The 12,817-nt window shown below is 46.4% G+C and overlaps 2 long non-coding RNA genes across 2 annotated transcripts in view; one reads left to right on the top strand and one right to left on the bottom strand.

Moving 5' to 3' along the window:
* Positions 1-12,817, top strand: part of LOC135308699 (uncharacterized) — a 232,651-nt gene that overhangs the window by 175,483 nt on the left and 44,351 nt on the right. Inside the window, exons 8-10 of the long non-coding RNA XR_010369081.1 lie at positions 6,106-6,275; positions 7,858-8,042; positions 8,145-8,337. This is a non-coding gene — a long non-coding RNA (uncharacterized LOC135308699). The remainder of the gene's footprint in view (positions 1-6,105; positions 6,276-7,857; positions 8,043-8,144; positions 8,338-12,817) is intronic.
* Positions 7,723-12,430, bottom strand: LOC135308701 (uncharacterized). The gene is made up of 3 exons (XR_010369083.1): positions 12,335-12,430; positions 8,625-8,807; positions 7,723-8,524 (listed from the first exon to the last, which is right to left on the bottom strand). It is a non-coding gene; the product is annotated as an uncharacterized LOC135308701 (long non-coding RNA).

The following is a 12,817-nucleotide window of genomic DNA, read 5'->3' as shown; positions in this document are numbered from 1 at the left end:
AACATCTTGGTCTCAAGGACTGAAGCTCACTTGGTGGCCTGTGCGACATAGGACAGTAAGAGGCTGCACACCAGAGAGGCAGTGATCTGAAGAGAAGCAGTCCTAGTCCTAACACCAGTTGTGGATCTGAAGCCTCCTTCAGTCTATTGTGCCACAATCCATGACTGAACTCTGCAAAACAAATCACATGTATTTCCCCAGTGACCTGCCCTGAATGCTGGCTCCAAACAATCCCCCACTGGAGCTGTGTGTGGTTCCCCACTTGAACTGGCTGATGTGAGCCCATCTCTCATCATGACAAGCCCAGCAGGTGATGTGCAGGTTCATCTGGTGCTCCAGTTTGCCACCAGCTCTCTGGCTCCACAGACAGCATGACTGTGCTGAAGCTTTACACAAGACAAACAATTTCAGGCAACATGAGAACAGACTAGGTTTTTACCCAGCTAGAATTTATTTATGTGAGGTTTCTAAAAGTTCAGTAGTTTAAACTCCATTGCTGTACGCTTCACTGCTGTTTTCTGGAATCAGGAGAGGAAGTAACAAATTAGCACAAGGGAGAGCATTCTTGCAGCAACATCCTGGTGAGGAAAAAAGTAATGAACTGCTGGAAATCCACCCAAAAACATTCCTCTGATCTTCCAGGGTTTTTTCATCTCGGTTCCAGATCCCAGAGGCCTATAATGCAATAAGTTGTGGATAGGTCTGCACAACTCTGCTGCCAAATTTGAATTGGGATTTTTGATGCTCTCTCCTGTCTTGTTTCCTTTTTCCAAGTCTGGGGGTTGGAACATTTTCCTTCTCACTTTGAACTCGGGGTCTACTGCTTTTAGCAAAACCTGATGGGCTGTGGCCATGGTGGGGCCATGGACTGGATACCAGCTGGATACCATACTCAGAAAAGCCACCTGCTGTGGCCAGGATCTCTGTGAACCTCAGAGAGTGCTGCCCCACCAGCTCCACAGCTCTTTCTTTTTCCTCCATGAATGCCATCCAAGAAAGTGGGTTTGTGCACCAGCTCTTTAACTCCACCTTTAACACCAGGACCAAATTGCCTGCCCTGGAGCCACAGCTGGATTCTGCAGAGCTAATCTGAACAACTGAATTGGTAAGTCCAAAGTTAACATTGTTTAAAAGCAGGTCAGATGCTCTACATGCACAATAGCCAGCAGGTAATTCAAGTGTGAATCCTCAGTCTCGGCCATGAGATTTGTGTGCGTCATAAAAGTGAATTCACACCCCCACTCCAAGGAAGGTTATGGGGAACAGTGGCTGGCTTCTTCTCCACGCAGCAGAGAGAGATTCCTGCAAGGTCATGGACAGAATTCCGTCTTGTCAATACTGCAGATAAACATACTTCCTTCCCAAAGAGAGTATGAAAATAGCCGTTTGGCATTACAGTACATTGCAAACGATTTCTTGTCTCATCAGAAGCAGTTGTTCATGGATGATGCAAAGGTAGTGATCTGAGAAGCACCTGGTACCTGCACTGAGCTATAATGCTTGGAGAGGAAACTGGAGGGGAGGAAAGGCAGTGATTTGCCTGATTAATTGGTTTGCATCTGACATTTATTAAGATGCTTTTGTGAATTAAGTGGAGGAGAAAATGTAAGATGTTTAATGACCAAACTTTTGAGGCAAGTGACACGTCAAATATTTCTCCAATGGTCTTACAGTAACTTGTTTCACTTCAAAATCAAAATATTAGTAGGCCTGAACCTCATGAGGTTCAGTGCAATGTGGACCTGTGCAAGGAGGCACAGCCAGAGGCTGGGGTGCAGGAAGGGTCTGTGGGGAGCACACCAACAACAGGGGCAGAGACAAGGAGCATCTCATGAGGGAGACGTGACACAGGGGCTGCAACACCATGGAAAACCAGACCTGCTAGCACGTGGAAAGGGAACAGGATAGGCCTGAGAAGCTGGCTGGGCAGGTGCAGGGGTGCGGTCAGCCAGGGCCCTGACCGGAGCGCCAGAGCTGGACTGGGACATGTGTGTCCTTCACTTGCTCTGCAGTAACCTGTGAAGCAGACAGCTCTGCATTTCTCCTGTCTCATGGTCAAAAGCACTCAGACCACCAAAAGGGAGGAAGGCCACCTGCACTGTGCGCATCTTCTGAGGAGGCAGTGCCCCAGGCCCTGCCGGGCCTCCTGGCAGGAGGCAGGAGAAGGTGCAGAAAAAAAATGTGTTGTTCTACTACTGTCTTCATCCTTTCTTTAGTTATAAAGCTACCCAGGATAGTGTTTGTTTATCCTCCTGGGCTTGCACGTGTGAATTGAGTGCTGACTTGCTATTTAAAAGCCCCCACAGTGGGCAATCTTTCAAAGGCCACATCAAAACCATTAGTTTGCTGTGTTGGGACAACTGACAATTGATGAAAATGCTTCAGAACAGACAGAATCCATGGAAATACATTCCTCCAAATGAAGGCAGCCATCCACAGCCCCCCCCCCCCCCCCCCCCCCCCCCAAAATGTTACTGTTGAGATACTGTTTACACAGATTTAATCAGTTTTGTCACTGGGGCACAGCAAAACCGGCAATGTGACCTGCTGAGATTTAGTACCAGATTGCGATTTACAATCAAGGCACCAAGAGTCACTGAAGTGCATAGCTCCTGCCCCAGTTACTAATTAATCAGACCCAAAGAGGTCTCCATAAAAGGCATAGCAGTCAGCTGTGAGCCCTATAAATTCAGAGGGCTTCTCTATTCTTTAGGCAGGAAACATAATCTGTGACGCTTTGCATCCTGCAGTTAGGTGCTGGTCACAGAAAAAACCAAACTTTTAAATTGGTTTTGTTGGGGGTTTTTCTCTCTCTCCCTAGTAAAAATGCAACCAGCTTGATTGCAGTAAAGTATTGCTAAAAAGGCAGTGTGAGATGCTGGGATGAAATGAGTTGATCAGCTTTGTCAAAAGTGTGGCTCTTCACAGGTGCTTCTTTCCTTCTTCAGAGTGCTGCTGCCTTTGTGAGCGGCTTTGCCAGTGGCTGTGGCATCTTGGCATTGGGGCTGTGTAAGGCCTGTCACCCAGGGAGGAGGATTGAGGGGAGTGAGGCAAGGGCTTGGCAGTATTGGTTGAACTCTTGCTGGGTTTACAGAATTTGAGGTGTTAAAAGCTGCACTGTGGGTACCCAGCTGGGCTTGAGGTGAGTAGCGCTGCTCCCCAGGGTCTGATGGAGATGCCCCTGCACACATTTCCCAGCAAGTCCCAGCCTCTTTCCAGGGATTAGAGACTTTTCTGATGCCATTAGCTCTGCTAGACTGGTGGGTATTGGACTCAGTACTCTCAGAGTACCTCAATCATTCCTCAATGTATCTTTGAAGGTAGAAGAGGTAATTCTGACACTATAAAAAATAGAGAAGGAAATATAAAAGTATGAGCTAGACACTCCCATTTGATGCTTTTGCTCACTTTACTACATTTCATCTCATTACTTTTATGGTGAGACCAAAACTTCCTGATGTTGATAGTCCAAAACAGAAACCCACAATTTTTAGTACATGCTTTTAGATGAAACCACAAGATATTGTGAAAATGGACAGTGAAGTGTGTCATTAAAGTGAGTTATTTAAGTATAAATATTATATCTTCTATTTTTTTAGAGTTCTGTCTATATTTTAGGAGATTATATAGATTTATTTTTGAGGGCTAGAAATAACAGGGTAAAATGTTACTGGCAGTATTTTTCTAGTCACTTTGTCAAATGCACGACTGCGCACATTACATAGGGGAGAGAAAAAGCCTTCCCTCTTCTCACCCCTCGGCAACATAACAGGGAACAGAACTGCACATCTGTAAATAAATGCATCATTAGATTCTCATCAATTTGTAAGCTTCACTTGATGTATGGCTAAAATAATCCCACAAGGATAACTAAAGAAGCATTTGCTTTCAAGCACACAGAACGCAGACCAGCAGAAACACTATTTCAGTTGAACTCAGTATGTTTGGATTTTTGGTTGTTGGCTATTTTTTATTTATTTTACAACAGTCCACACTGAAGAATTATTTTAGATGCATTGCTACCAATATATTCATTAGCTGAGGATCTCTGGACATATTAAAAGAACACAGTAAAACAACTAATGATGCACTTGAGCAGTAACAGGTTGTCATTAGAGCAGCATCTGCTCTCATCAGAGTTAATTATTCAGTTGCTTTGTTTTCCAAGTAGGTGTCTGGTAGAATTTAGCAGAATCTTAATTAAAACACATTTTCAAACTCCATGGATGCTCATCTCATCTAAAGAAATCAAGACAATTTCCACCATAAACATCAAGCTTCAGTTGAGCCATCAAACAGCAGAAGGATCTCAGCCAAGGCAAGTTTTAGGCGTTAACCATTACAGTGCCAGTGGGATGCAGGTTGCTGTGGAGCAGTGCCTTCATGGAGTCCCCTGATGAACTGTCCTGTGCACATGCCCATAGCCAACACAGGCCCACAGTTAAGTAATGACAGTACTCACCCTGTCTAATTGTAATTGTACCGTTTTCACTGTACAAAGCCTTCAGATGCTGCATGTTAATTCTGAGCTGCAGAGAGGCAGCATGTGCTCCCAGGAGACAGAAGTCACTCCATGTTCAGATACAGACCTGTCCTTTTGCCCACTTCTAGTGTTCTGGACAGCCCTGCCCTGTGCAGGTCCCCTGAGCTGACCTACAGCAGACGCTGGTGTTTTTTAAACTCTCCCTGCTCTCTTCCACAGGGCTGGTAAAAAATATTTTTCCTCTTATGAAAACTTACCTCTTGGAAAGCCACTGGAAGTGTTTTGTCTTTGGACATAAAAAGATTAGGTGATTATTATGAGGCTGCACTATCAGAAACTTGCTGCCAGTATAGTAGCCACAGTCATGCCAGAGAAATCTTCCCATGGAATATGGTAAAGCCAGCATGCTCCCAGGATGCTGTCAGGGAAGGAGTAGGGAAGCGGACAAACCCATGGCTGCGCATTTCCACTCAGCTAAAAACTCTCTGTAAAGAAAACACTGTGAGGTAAATAAGCTTAGCTTCAATCTACTTCACTTGAATGCCAATATCTATGGTTACTTTCCAGGGTCTCCTCTTTATTAGATTTCAGCAAGTGCATACCAAACAAGTTCAGTCTATGAGCAAAAGCTTTATTTCCCAACGGCCAGCACAGAAGATGAGAACTTGAATCTTAAGCTTGGAGTTTTTTGCTGCAGTGTATTGACTTACATTTGAAGCTAGTTGGGAAACTTCTATCATAAAAATGCTGTTTCATCAAAAGAAAACATTTAATAAAAATAGAGTATTCTAAGCAGGCTAAAACAGCTGCATTCATACTTGCACATGGGACTATTCCAATTTTTCACATTGAAACTGATTTTATAAAAAACATTTTTTATTTGTAATGTTATAAACAGTTTCTTGAAAACTAGAGATGAAAGGAAAAAAAGTCAAAATAGTCATGACACCTTTCAGGTTTACCACAATGCAATATCTATTTCAATCCTAATTTATAGAGCCTTTCAAAGCTCTTTTGATTGGTGATGTTTGGAAATGGAGCTGTATCTGGAGAAGTTTACTTTTGTCTTTGTTTTTCTGATCTGTTTTAATATAAAAGCTGTTCTAATAGAGACTGTCAGTTGTGAAAGGAAAAAAATGGAAATCCGTAACTCAGTGACTGTATTTTAATGGCTTGTACAATTATTTTAAGGTCATTTTGAGGAGCTGAGCAAGCAAACCCTCCACAGGACAGGGGTAATTCCAGGCTGTGCAGTATTGCAAGACTCCTGACTTGGTTGGTGGGAATACTTTCTGGTTTGGGTCCCTTAAGGGAAAACAAGCTTCTGAAGGACACCAAGGTGTTTCCTTCTATGTATTCTCTTCCTCCTCCACACTGCTGCTTCTCACCTCAGAGCAGCTGTTAGAGCTGTTTCCCCATCACCATCTTCCCTCTTCCCACCAGAAGTGACTCAAGATGAAGCTGCCAGCTTTTCTCTCCTGCTTGGATGTTTTTTCAGATCTCATATCTGACAAACAGCACAATGTTTGTCTGCAGGAGCACAGCGATCCTGGTGACAGGAGATGGATGTCACAGGGCATCCTGAGGGGTTTGAAAGGTCACATGTTTATTTTTCATCCCAGGCCTGAGGACTCTCTTTCTGGCACACTGACTTTTTTGGGCAACAGGAGAATGAACTGATAACCAAGTGCTACCACCACCTCTGAAACCACAAGCTTTTCTCCAGAATACTTGGTTTTACATCAGGATTAGTCTAGAAACTGGCTTGCACTGAACAGCTCATATTCCACAGGTGAGCACATGTAGAAGATGACCTGAAAAACTCACCCACAGTTTTATACCTCCGAACAGTCCAGTTGTCCCCAGACTGACACTGTTAAGAGCCACACCACAACTGTTTGGATTCTTCTTCTCTGACTAACAGGCAAAGCAGGCAAGGCAGATCAGCAAAGCTGTGGGCATTTTCATGCCATGGCACTGGTGGATGGCACAGAGTGCTGCCACAATCAAGCTGTGGGCTCCTGTTTCAGCAGGAGGTGAGCAGCCATGACTGCCGCTGCCACGGTGGGTGACAGCTGTGTCTGGGGAGCTTTGCTGCAGTGCTTCCTTTTAAATCCTCATTTCTGCCTAGAAAAAAGCCTATCTAGGGACTGCCCAGTGTTGGAGGATGCTTGTGCATGACCACTTGGGGTGTCCAAACCAAGTTGTGGGGGGTTCTCAGAAAAGTTGCCAGGATTTGCTGCTTGGAGGGGAAAACACCTGGGCTGTAGTGGTGCCCTATCCTGAGGAAAGGTGGCATTTTGGAGGGGAAAGGTACTTTTTGGTTGTCCTTCTCCTGTCATCAGTGCACTTGTTGAGCACAGGGAAAATAAATAAATGAGAGCAGTACTTTGGTCTTCACAAAAGCAGCTGTTATTCACTGCTGAGTGGGGTTTCTTCTGAAGAGTGGCTGCTTTCCAGCAGAGGTAGGAGCTGGAGCCTGCGAGCAGCACATGTGCGTGAGCTCCATGTGACATTTCTGATAGAAGACAACCATGACAAGCTGGCAGCACCTCTCTGTGCCAGGGCAGTGGAGAGAGTCACTGTTGCTGTTCCTGTGGCTGTCATGTAGTCATGGTGACTCAGCCAAGCTGGACCTTGCACATGACCCTCACTTTTGAGAGAGAGAAATGTGTATTTACTCACTGCCATGTGCTTCCTGGAGAAAGATCTACCTTATGCCATCCTGTCTAATTGGAGCTTGGGTCAAACAGCTGCTCAGTCAAATTTTGTGCCCACACCTTTGCAAGCAAATGTATCTGCACACGTGTTTACACTTAAGCACCCAACTCGCAGCTGGCATCTGTGTTGTGTGGAGCTTGGCACACTGGGGCTCTGCCAGTGAGCGGTGTGGGCTGAGCTGGGGCTCTGGAAGCACCACAAGGGGCAAGACGGGACACCCACAGGACACCCAGCCTGCCCCATTCGGGCTGTGGACAAGAACTCAGCCTTTTTGCTGTGAAGATTTCTGTGCCTGCAGAAGTGTGTTTTTCCACCCAAAGTGAGATCAGATGGGTTGTAATAGCAGAGTAGGCAGAGAGGGGGGCATGTAGCAAGCCCAAAACTGCAAGTGGGGAGCTACAGTGATGCAAATAGCTCATTCCCAGAACTCACACTTTCGGCTCAGTGATATGATCTGATCAAATTTGTCAAATTCTTTGACAGTTAAAAAAAAAAAAAAAAGGAAAATGAGGACTCTATTTGGGTAAATGGATTTTTATTAAAGTCTTTATAGCATATTTTATTTCACTCAGAACTTAACTTGAGTCAATGTGCCAAAGACTGAGTTTCTAGTGAAACTGTTTCCTCTTCCTTTTGCCTGGGCCTGATTTTAGGATCAGCACCCTCACTGCCCTGACTGATGTGCACAGTGTTATCAGTGTGGCAGAGGAGCCAAGCCCCCAAGGATCTTCATCTGCACAGACACACAGAGCAGACTGGGGGTCCCTGCCACTGCAGAGGCCTGGGTCCTGCTGGAACACCACAGGACAGCAGTGGGCTTGCTGGAGCAGAGGCAGCTGTAAGGACTGAACTTAGCCCTTGGAGGTGCCTAACAGGGCCTGGGCACCAGGTGCTCCAAGTTAACCTCTGAGTGAGCTAATTTTTTTTACATTGATTTCAGCTGAAGCTTGGAGGAAGGAAGCTGAGACTGACCTGCAGAGGACGTGCAGCAGTGAGAAGGGCTGAGCTGCACCAACCAGCCCCAGCAGGGAGACGTGCAGCAAAGGCTTCCTGGCTGTATCCCACCTGCCACTGCTGCAGCAGGAGTAGAAATACTGCATGAAGACCACCAGGTCTGGTTTGGACTCTGCCAGGTGAGACAGTGTGGGCATGTATTTGTGGCTAGGTGCTTTGTTTTTTGGTGCTTGTCTGCTTTTTTGTTATGCTTGGCTTCCTGGTAGTGATACTACTTATTGCCTTTTGTACTGTTTGAACCCAGCTGTGGTGGTTTTTCTGTGATAGTGCCTGAGAGAAGTATTGCAGAGACTGCTTCTTGATGACCTTGTGAAAACAGAGATGAGAGCAAGTGATGTTAATAAGAGGGAGAGGGGGAAGCTCTGTGCTTGGGTGTAAAATCTGTTTTTAAAACCAAGATGCTCACTGTGCTCTGAAGTGCGTTGTTGCTGCCAGGCTTTGACCCAGTTCTCAGTTCAGCCAGGCTAGCTGGTTCTGGGAAACTCCTCCTCCTTTCATTGTGACTACAACATCAGCTCAATTAATCAGGCTCCACGCAGTGAATTGAAAACCAAAAAGTCCCCTCTGCCATTTATCTCTATCTTCATTCCTGGGGGAAAAAACACAGGCATACAAACCCCTCCTAATGAAAATCAGACAGTGTGAGCAAGTGGCTCTGAAGCAAAGTTTTTCTGCTCCTAAACTGTACTTCAAGTCATTACAAGCTTTGCTTGCCAACCTTACAGTAGCTGAAGCAGTATGTACAGCCTGTGATACGCAGACTGGAGTAAAACCTTCTTCATGACATTTTGTTGTATGGGAAAGCTTGAGTTTTTGGAAGACGCTCCGATAACACAATATGGAAAGCATGCTATCTTAGCATTTCCTACGCCGACTTGGAATGCCTTCTGTTTGGAGAAGATCCACTGGCAAGTGAGGGAAGGTCTGAACAGTCAATTTAGATTTTCTTTTAAATGTATTCTGTATGCATATATTGTGGTTATTTTGAGATTTTTGCCTTCTGGAATGATTACTGTCTGATACCAGATAGAAAAGTCATTATGCATAAAACATAGGTGTACAATGAATTCAATAGCTATGGGGAGCTGTGGATGGAACCAATTAAGTTTCATTAAGAGGTGCAGACCTTATTTTTCTTTAAAACCCTATTCCACACCTGTGGAGCTGTTACCACTAAATTAAAATCAGTTGTCAAGGCTGCTTTGTTTTTCTCAAGCATGCCTTTGCTGAGGACACCCTAAAAATGGAGGAATGTGTAATTGCTGACCCTGGCTCAAATGCATGATCTAGCTGTGTCTTACACCCTTCTGCAGTAATGTCCTTCCGTGCTTAGCCTTTGGAGGGAAGTTGGGAATCCCAACCCCTGTGACCAGCACTGGTCCCTCTGGGCTGTACCCTGAAAGTCTGGCAGCCCAACTTGCCCGGAGAAGGGCAGTGCACGGCCTTCCAGCCCTCTTTGAGCATGCAGGGCTACTCCTGCCCTGTGGTACAAGTGTGTTGTGCAATGGGAGCATCTGTGTGTCTCTTTCAAAGAGCTTACAACTCGCAGGGGAATGTGCGTGGGATGTTATCAGAATATGCAAAAGTGTTTTGTGCATTTTATCTATATTAAATGCCTTTGAGATGACTGTGAGTGGCAGGAGGATTGATGTGGTTGACTGGAACGGTTGGCTGGCCAGTCTGTGTTGGTGGAGAAGAGGAAAGGCTATGCAGGAGGAATGGCAGCACATGTATTGTTCAGAGTGGCACAACAGAAAGGACACAGATGGCAGTAAGGGAGGTGCCAAAGTGACTGGATAACCCCACTCATCTACAGCATTAAAGGAAACAGCCTTGGGGCAGGAAAGTGGAAGCTCAGCTTAAGGGTATTTCATTGCACCTTGTACTGCCTGTGTAGGGCAAAGACAAAATAATTATACTTCCTTCTTGTCCCTCTCTGCAGGAAAGCAACAGGGAGGGCATAGTTACTAGACCTGGCAGACAGCCCTGTGTAGCCACAGCCTCTGCTTGTTGCTGTCCTGCTCCGAGCATGGCACAGCTTCAGGATGGAGCGTGACCTGCTGCTCGGGAGTACAGGGAGCTGCTCTGGCTCCTCACCTCCTTCCTGTTCTAAATGGAGCTTGGGTGACATGTCTGGGTTCAGCAGGCCAGCATGTGGGTTTATTCAAAAGCTGGCCCAGTAAACCCTGAAGCTGCTGAGCTGCAGCTCCAGCAGCCTGATCCAGCTCTCTGCACGTCTGGGCAGCAAGTTAAAAATGTGGGATGCTCAACTCTGCCATGGCTTTGTGGAGCCCTTAGCCTGTGTGGGAAGGGGAGGCAGCGAGCTGCTGGTGCAGTCTCCTTTCCTGCTTTCTGGAAGCATTGCTGGCATTGGCCTTCAGTTGCTGTTGTGCAGTGACTGCTCTTCATCTCTAGTGAAAAGCCATTTGCTTACTGCTCATACCTGTGTGGAGTTGTGCCAAGCTGCCCCCTCAGTGCTGGGGAGTGCCTGTCACAGGTAGGGAGAGCATCAGGGCTCGTTGCTGAGCTCTAGGCTCTCACCTGACTGAGCATAAGCAGCATAAACTAAAGCTTGAGGCTACAGGCTAACACAGACAGCAGCTTTTTCCTCCTTTCCTCTCCCCTCTTGGAGCATGCAGCTGTGCAGTTGCCAAAGTCACAGCCAAAACCTTCTTAGACCTGTGCTCTCAGGGATGCTGTGCAGTATTAAAGACAGTAACCTCTGTGCTGTGTGTAAGCAGCTAGAGAAAGGCAATCCAAAAGAGCACAAACAGAAGAGAAAAAAGCCTCTTGATTATTCAGTTTTTAAGAGGGGAAAATGCTGCAAGAGCAGCAGAACTTAGGAATCCTGTTTTCTCACTGATGCTCTCTCCCATGGCTTGATTATCTTGCACTCATCCTGCTAAAAGCTTTTCTGGTAGCTGGAGTATTGCATTGCTTTCCCATGCAGGATTTGGGGTATCTAATAGCATGGGTAATTTTACATGGTAGTCTTATTTTTCAGAGAGGACAGCAGTTCAAGTCTCTCTACATATTTTCTTGAGACTCCTAGGAATTTGGTACATCTGAGATTCCTCAGTGGCATTAATTTTGACTGAAATCAGCCATCAGAGCATAGCAGTACCAGAAAAGACTGGAAAGTAAATAGTATAGTTGCATAAATCTTGCCTCCTTAACAAATCATACCATGAAAAAATCTAAATATTTTAACAACATGTTATTGAATGCCAGGGTTATTTCTTCTCCTGCATCTCCAGCTGAAGGTTCACATGGTGCTTTCAGTACACCTGCTCACTTAGGCTCTGATGTTGCAAACAGTTAGCATTTTTTTGCTTCAACAAGTGCCCTGGAAGCTGCAGAGCTCTTGCAGGACTGAAATGAGGCACACAGGCTGCTGGGCAGCCAGGGTATTAGACTGGGTCCTGCTGGAGGGGAATAGCCTGCATTCCTGAATTTGAATGAGGCTTCCCAAAGTGCTACTGCTGGTGGCTGAAAGTGTTTAAACACCATTCCCATGGGCAGAGGGAAGTGCTGGCTCAGTTCAGGTGAAGAGTGTGCTGTGAGGTGACACTGTGCCACTGTCCCTCATGGGTGACAAGGGCAAAGTCCCATACCAGAGAGTGCTGGGCATGATGCTGGTATTGGTGTCCCAGTTTTGGCACAAGCACATGGCAGCTGTGTTTGTGCCAGGAAGGAATAGCTTTTTTCAGGACCTGTGGCCTTTGGTGTGAACTGACGTAGAAAATGAAGTGCTCGTGGGAGGCGTTGAGCCCTAGCTTTGGGGAGGAAGGAACTCAAAGTTTAGCAAAATATTCCTAATCTCAGAAAAATGCTTTGCTTCAAAACCCACAGGAGGATCCAAGTAGTCTGACATGCTTTAGAGCTGTCCCAGCTCGGTGGGCAGGATCCAGCGTGAAGCCCATTGCCGATCGGCGCGGGCATGGCCAAGCGCTGCTGGCAGGCGCTCCCCTGCTCAGCGCGGCACCCGCGCCAGCCAGAAACAAACAGGCAAAGTGCCGCGCCAAGGAGAAGGGAAACATCTTACTCCTTATTGCATCAATATCAACAGACATATTAACAATCGCGTGTCAACATGCGCAATTATTTATAACCCACCAGTAAACATGCTCGCTAGTCCAAATGTGGAGGTGCCCTGCAGAGGCAAGAAGGCAGGGGTGTGTTTGGGAGTGCACTGTTTCCATGGCAGCTGCCAACGGGCTGGGTGCAGGCTGCTGCAGGCATAAAGCTGTGGAGGGGAGTGCTGGCATTCCTGAGCATCACAGCTCCATTGGTGCCACATGTTACACGAGGGCAAAGCCATCTCCTCTGCCAGAAGGGGCCTGCAGCAACCACCACATCTGCTCTGGGCCCCACATGTGTTTACCCCTGTGCAAGCTTTGTACAGAGCCCTAGAGCTTCATCTTTGCTGGCTGCCTGTGACTGGAAATATTGTAGATTTGTGTTGTGTGTGCTATGGCTAGAAGAAAAAGTGGTACCTAGTAGATACCAAGTAGAAGACCAAAGTCTGGCCTACAGCAGAGTGATGGGGGCCTTGGTGCTTGGACTCTGCAGGCTCTGGCAGTGACAGGGCAGCTTGCA

This window comes from Passer domesticus, chromosome 10 (assembly GCF_036417665.1).
Source record: "Passer domesticus isolate bPasDom1 chromosome 10, bPasDom1.hap1, whole genome shotgun sequence".
NCBI classification, from domain to species: Eukaryota; Metazoa; Chordata; class Aves; order Passeriformes; family Passeridae; genus Passer; species Passer domesticus.
This window is presented reverse-complemented; position numbering and strand designations above follow the sequence as displayed.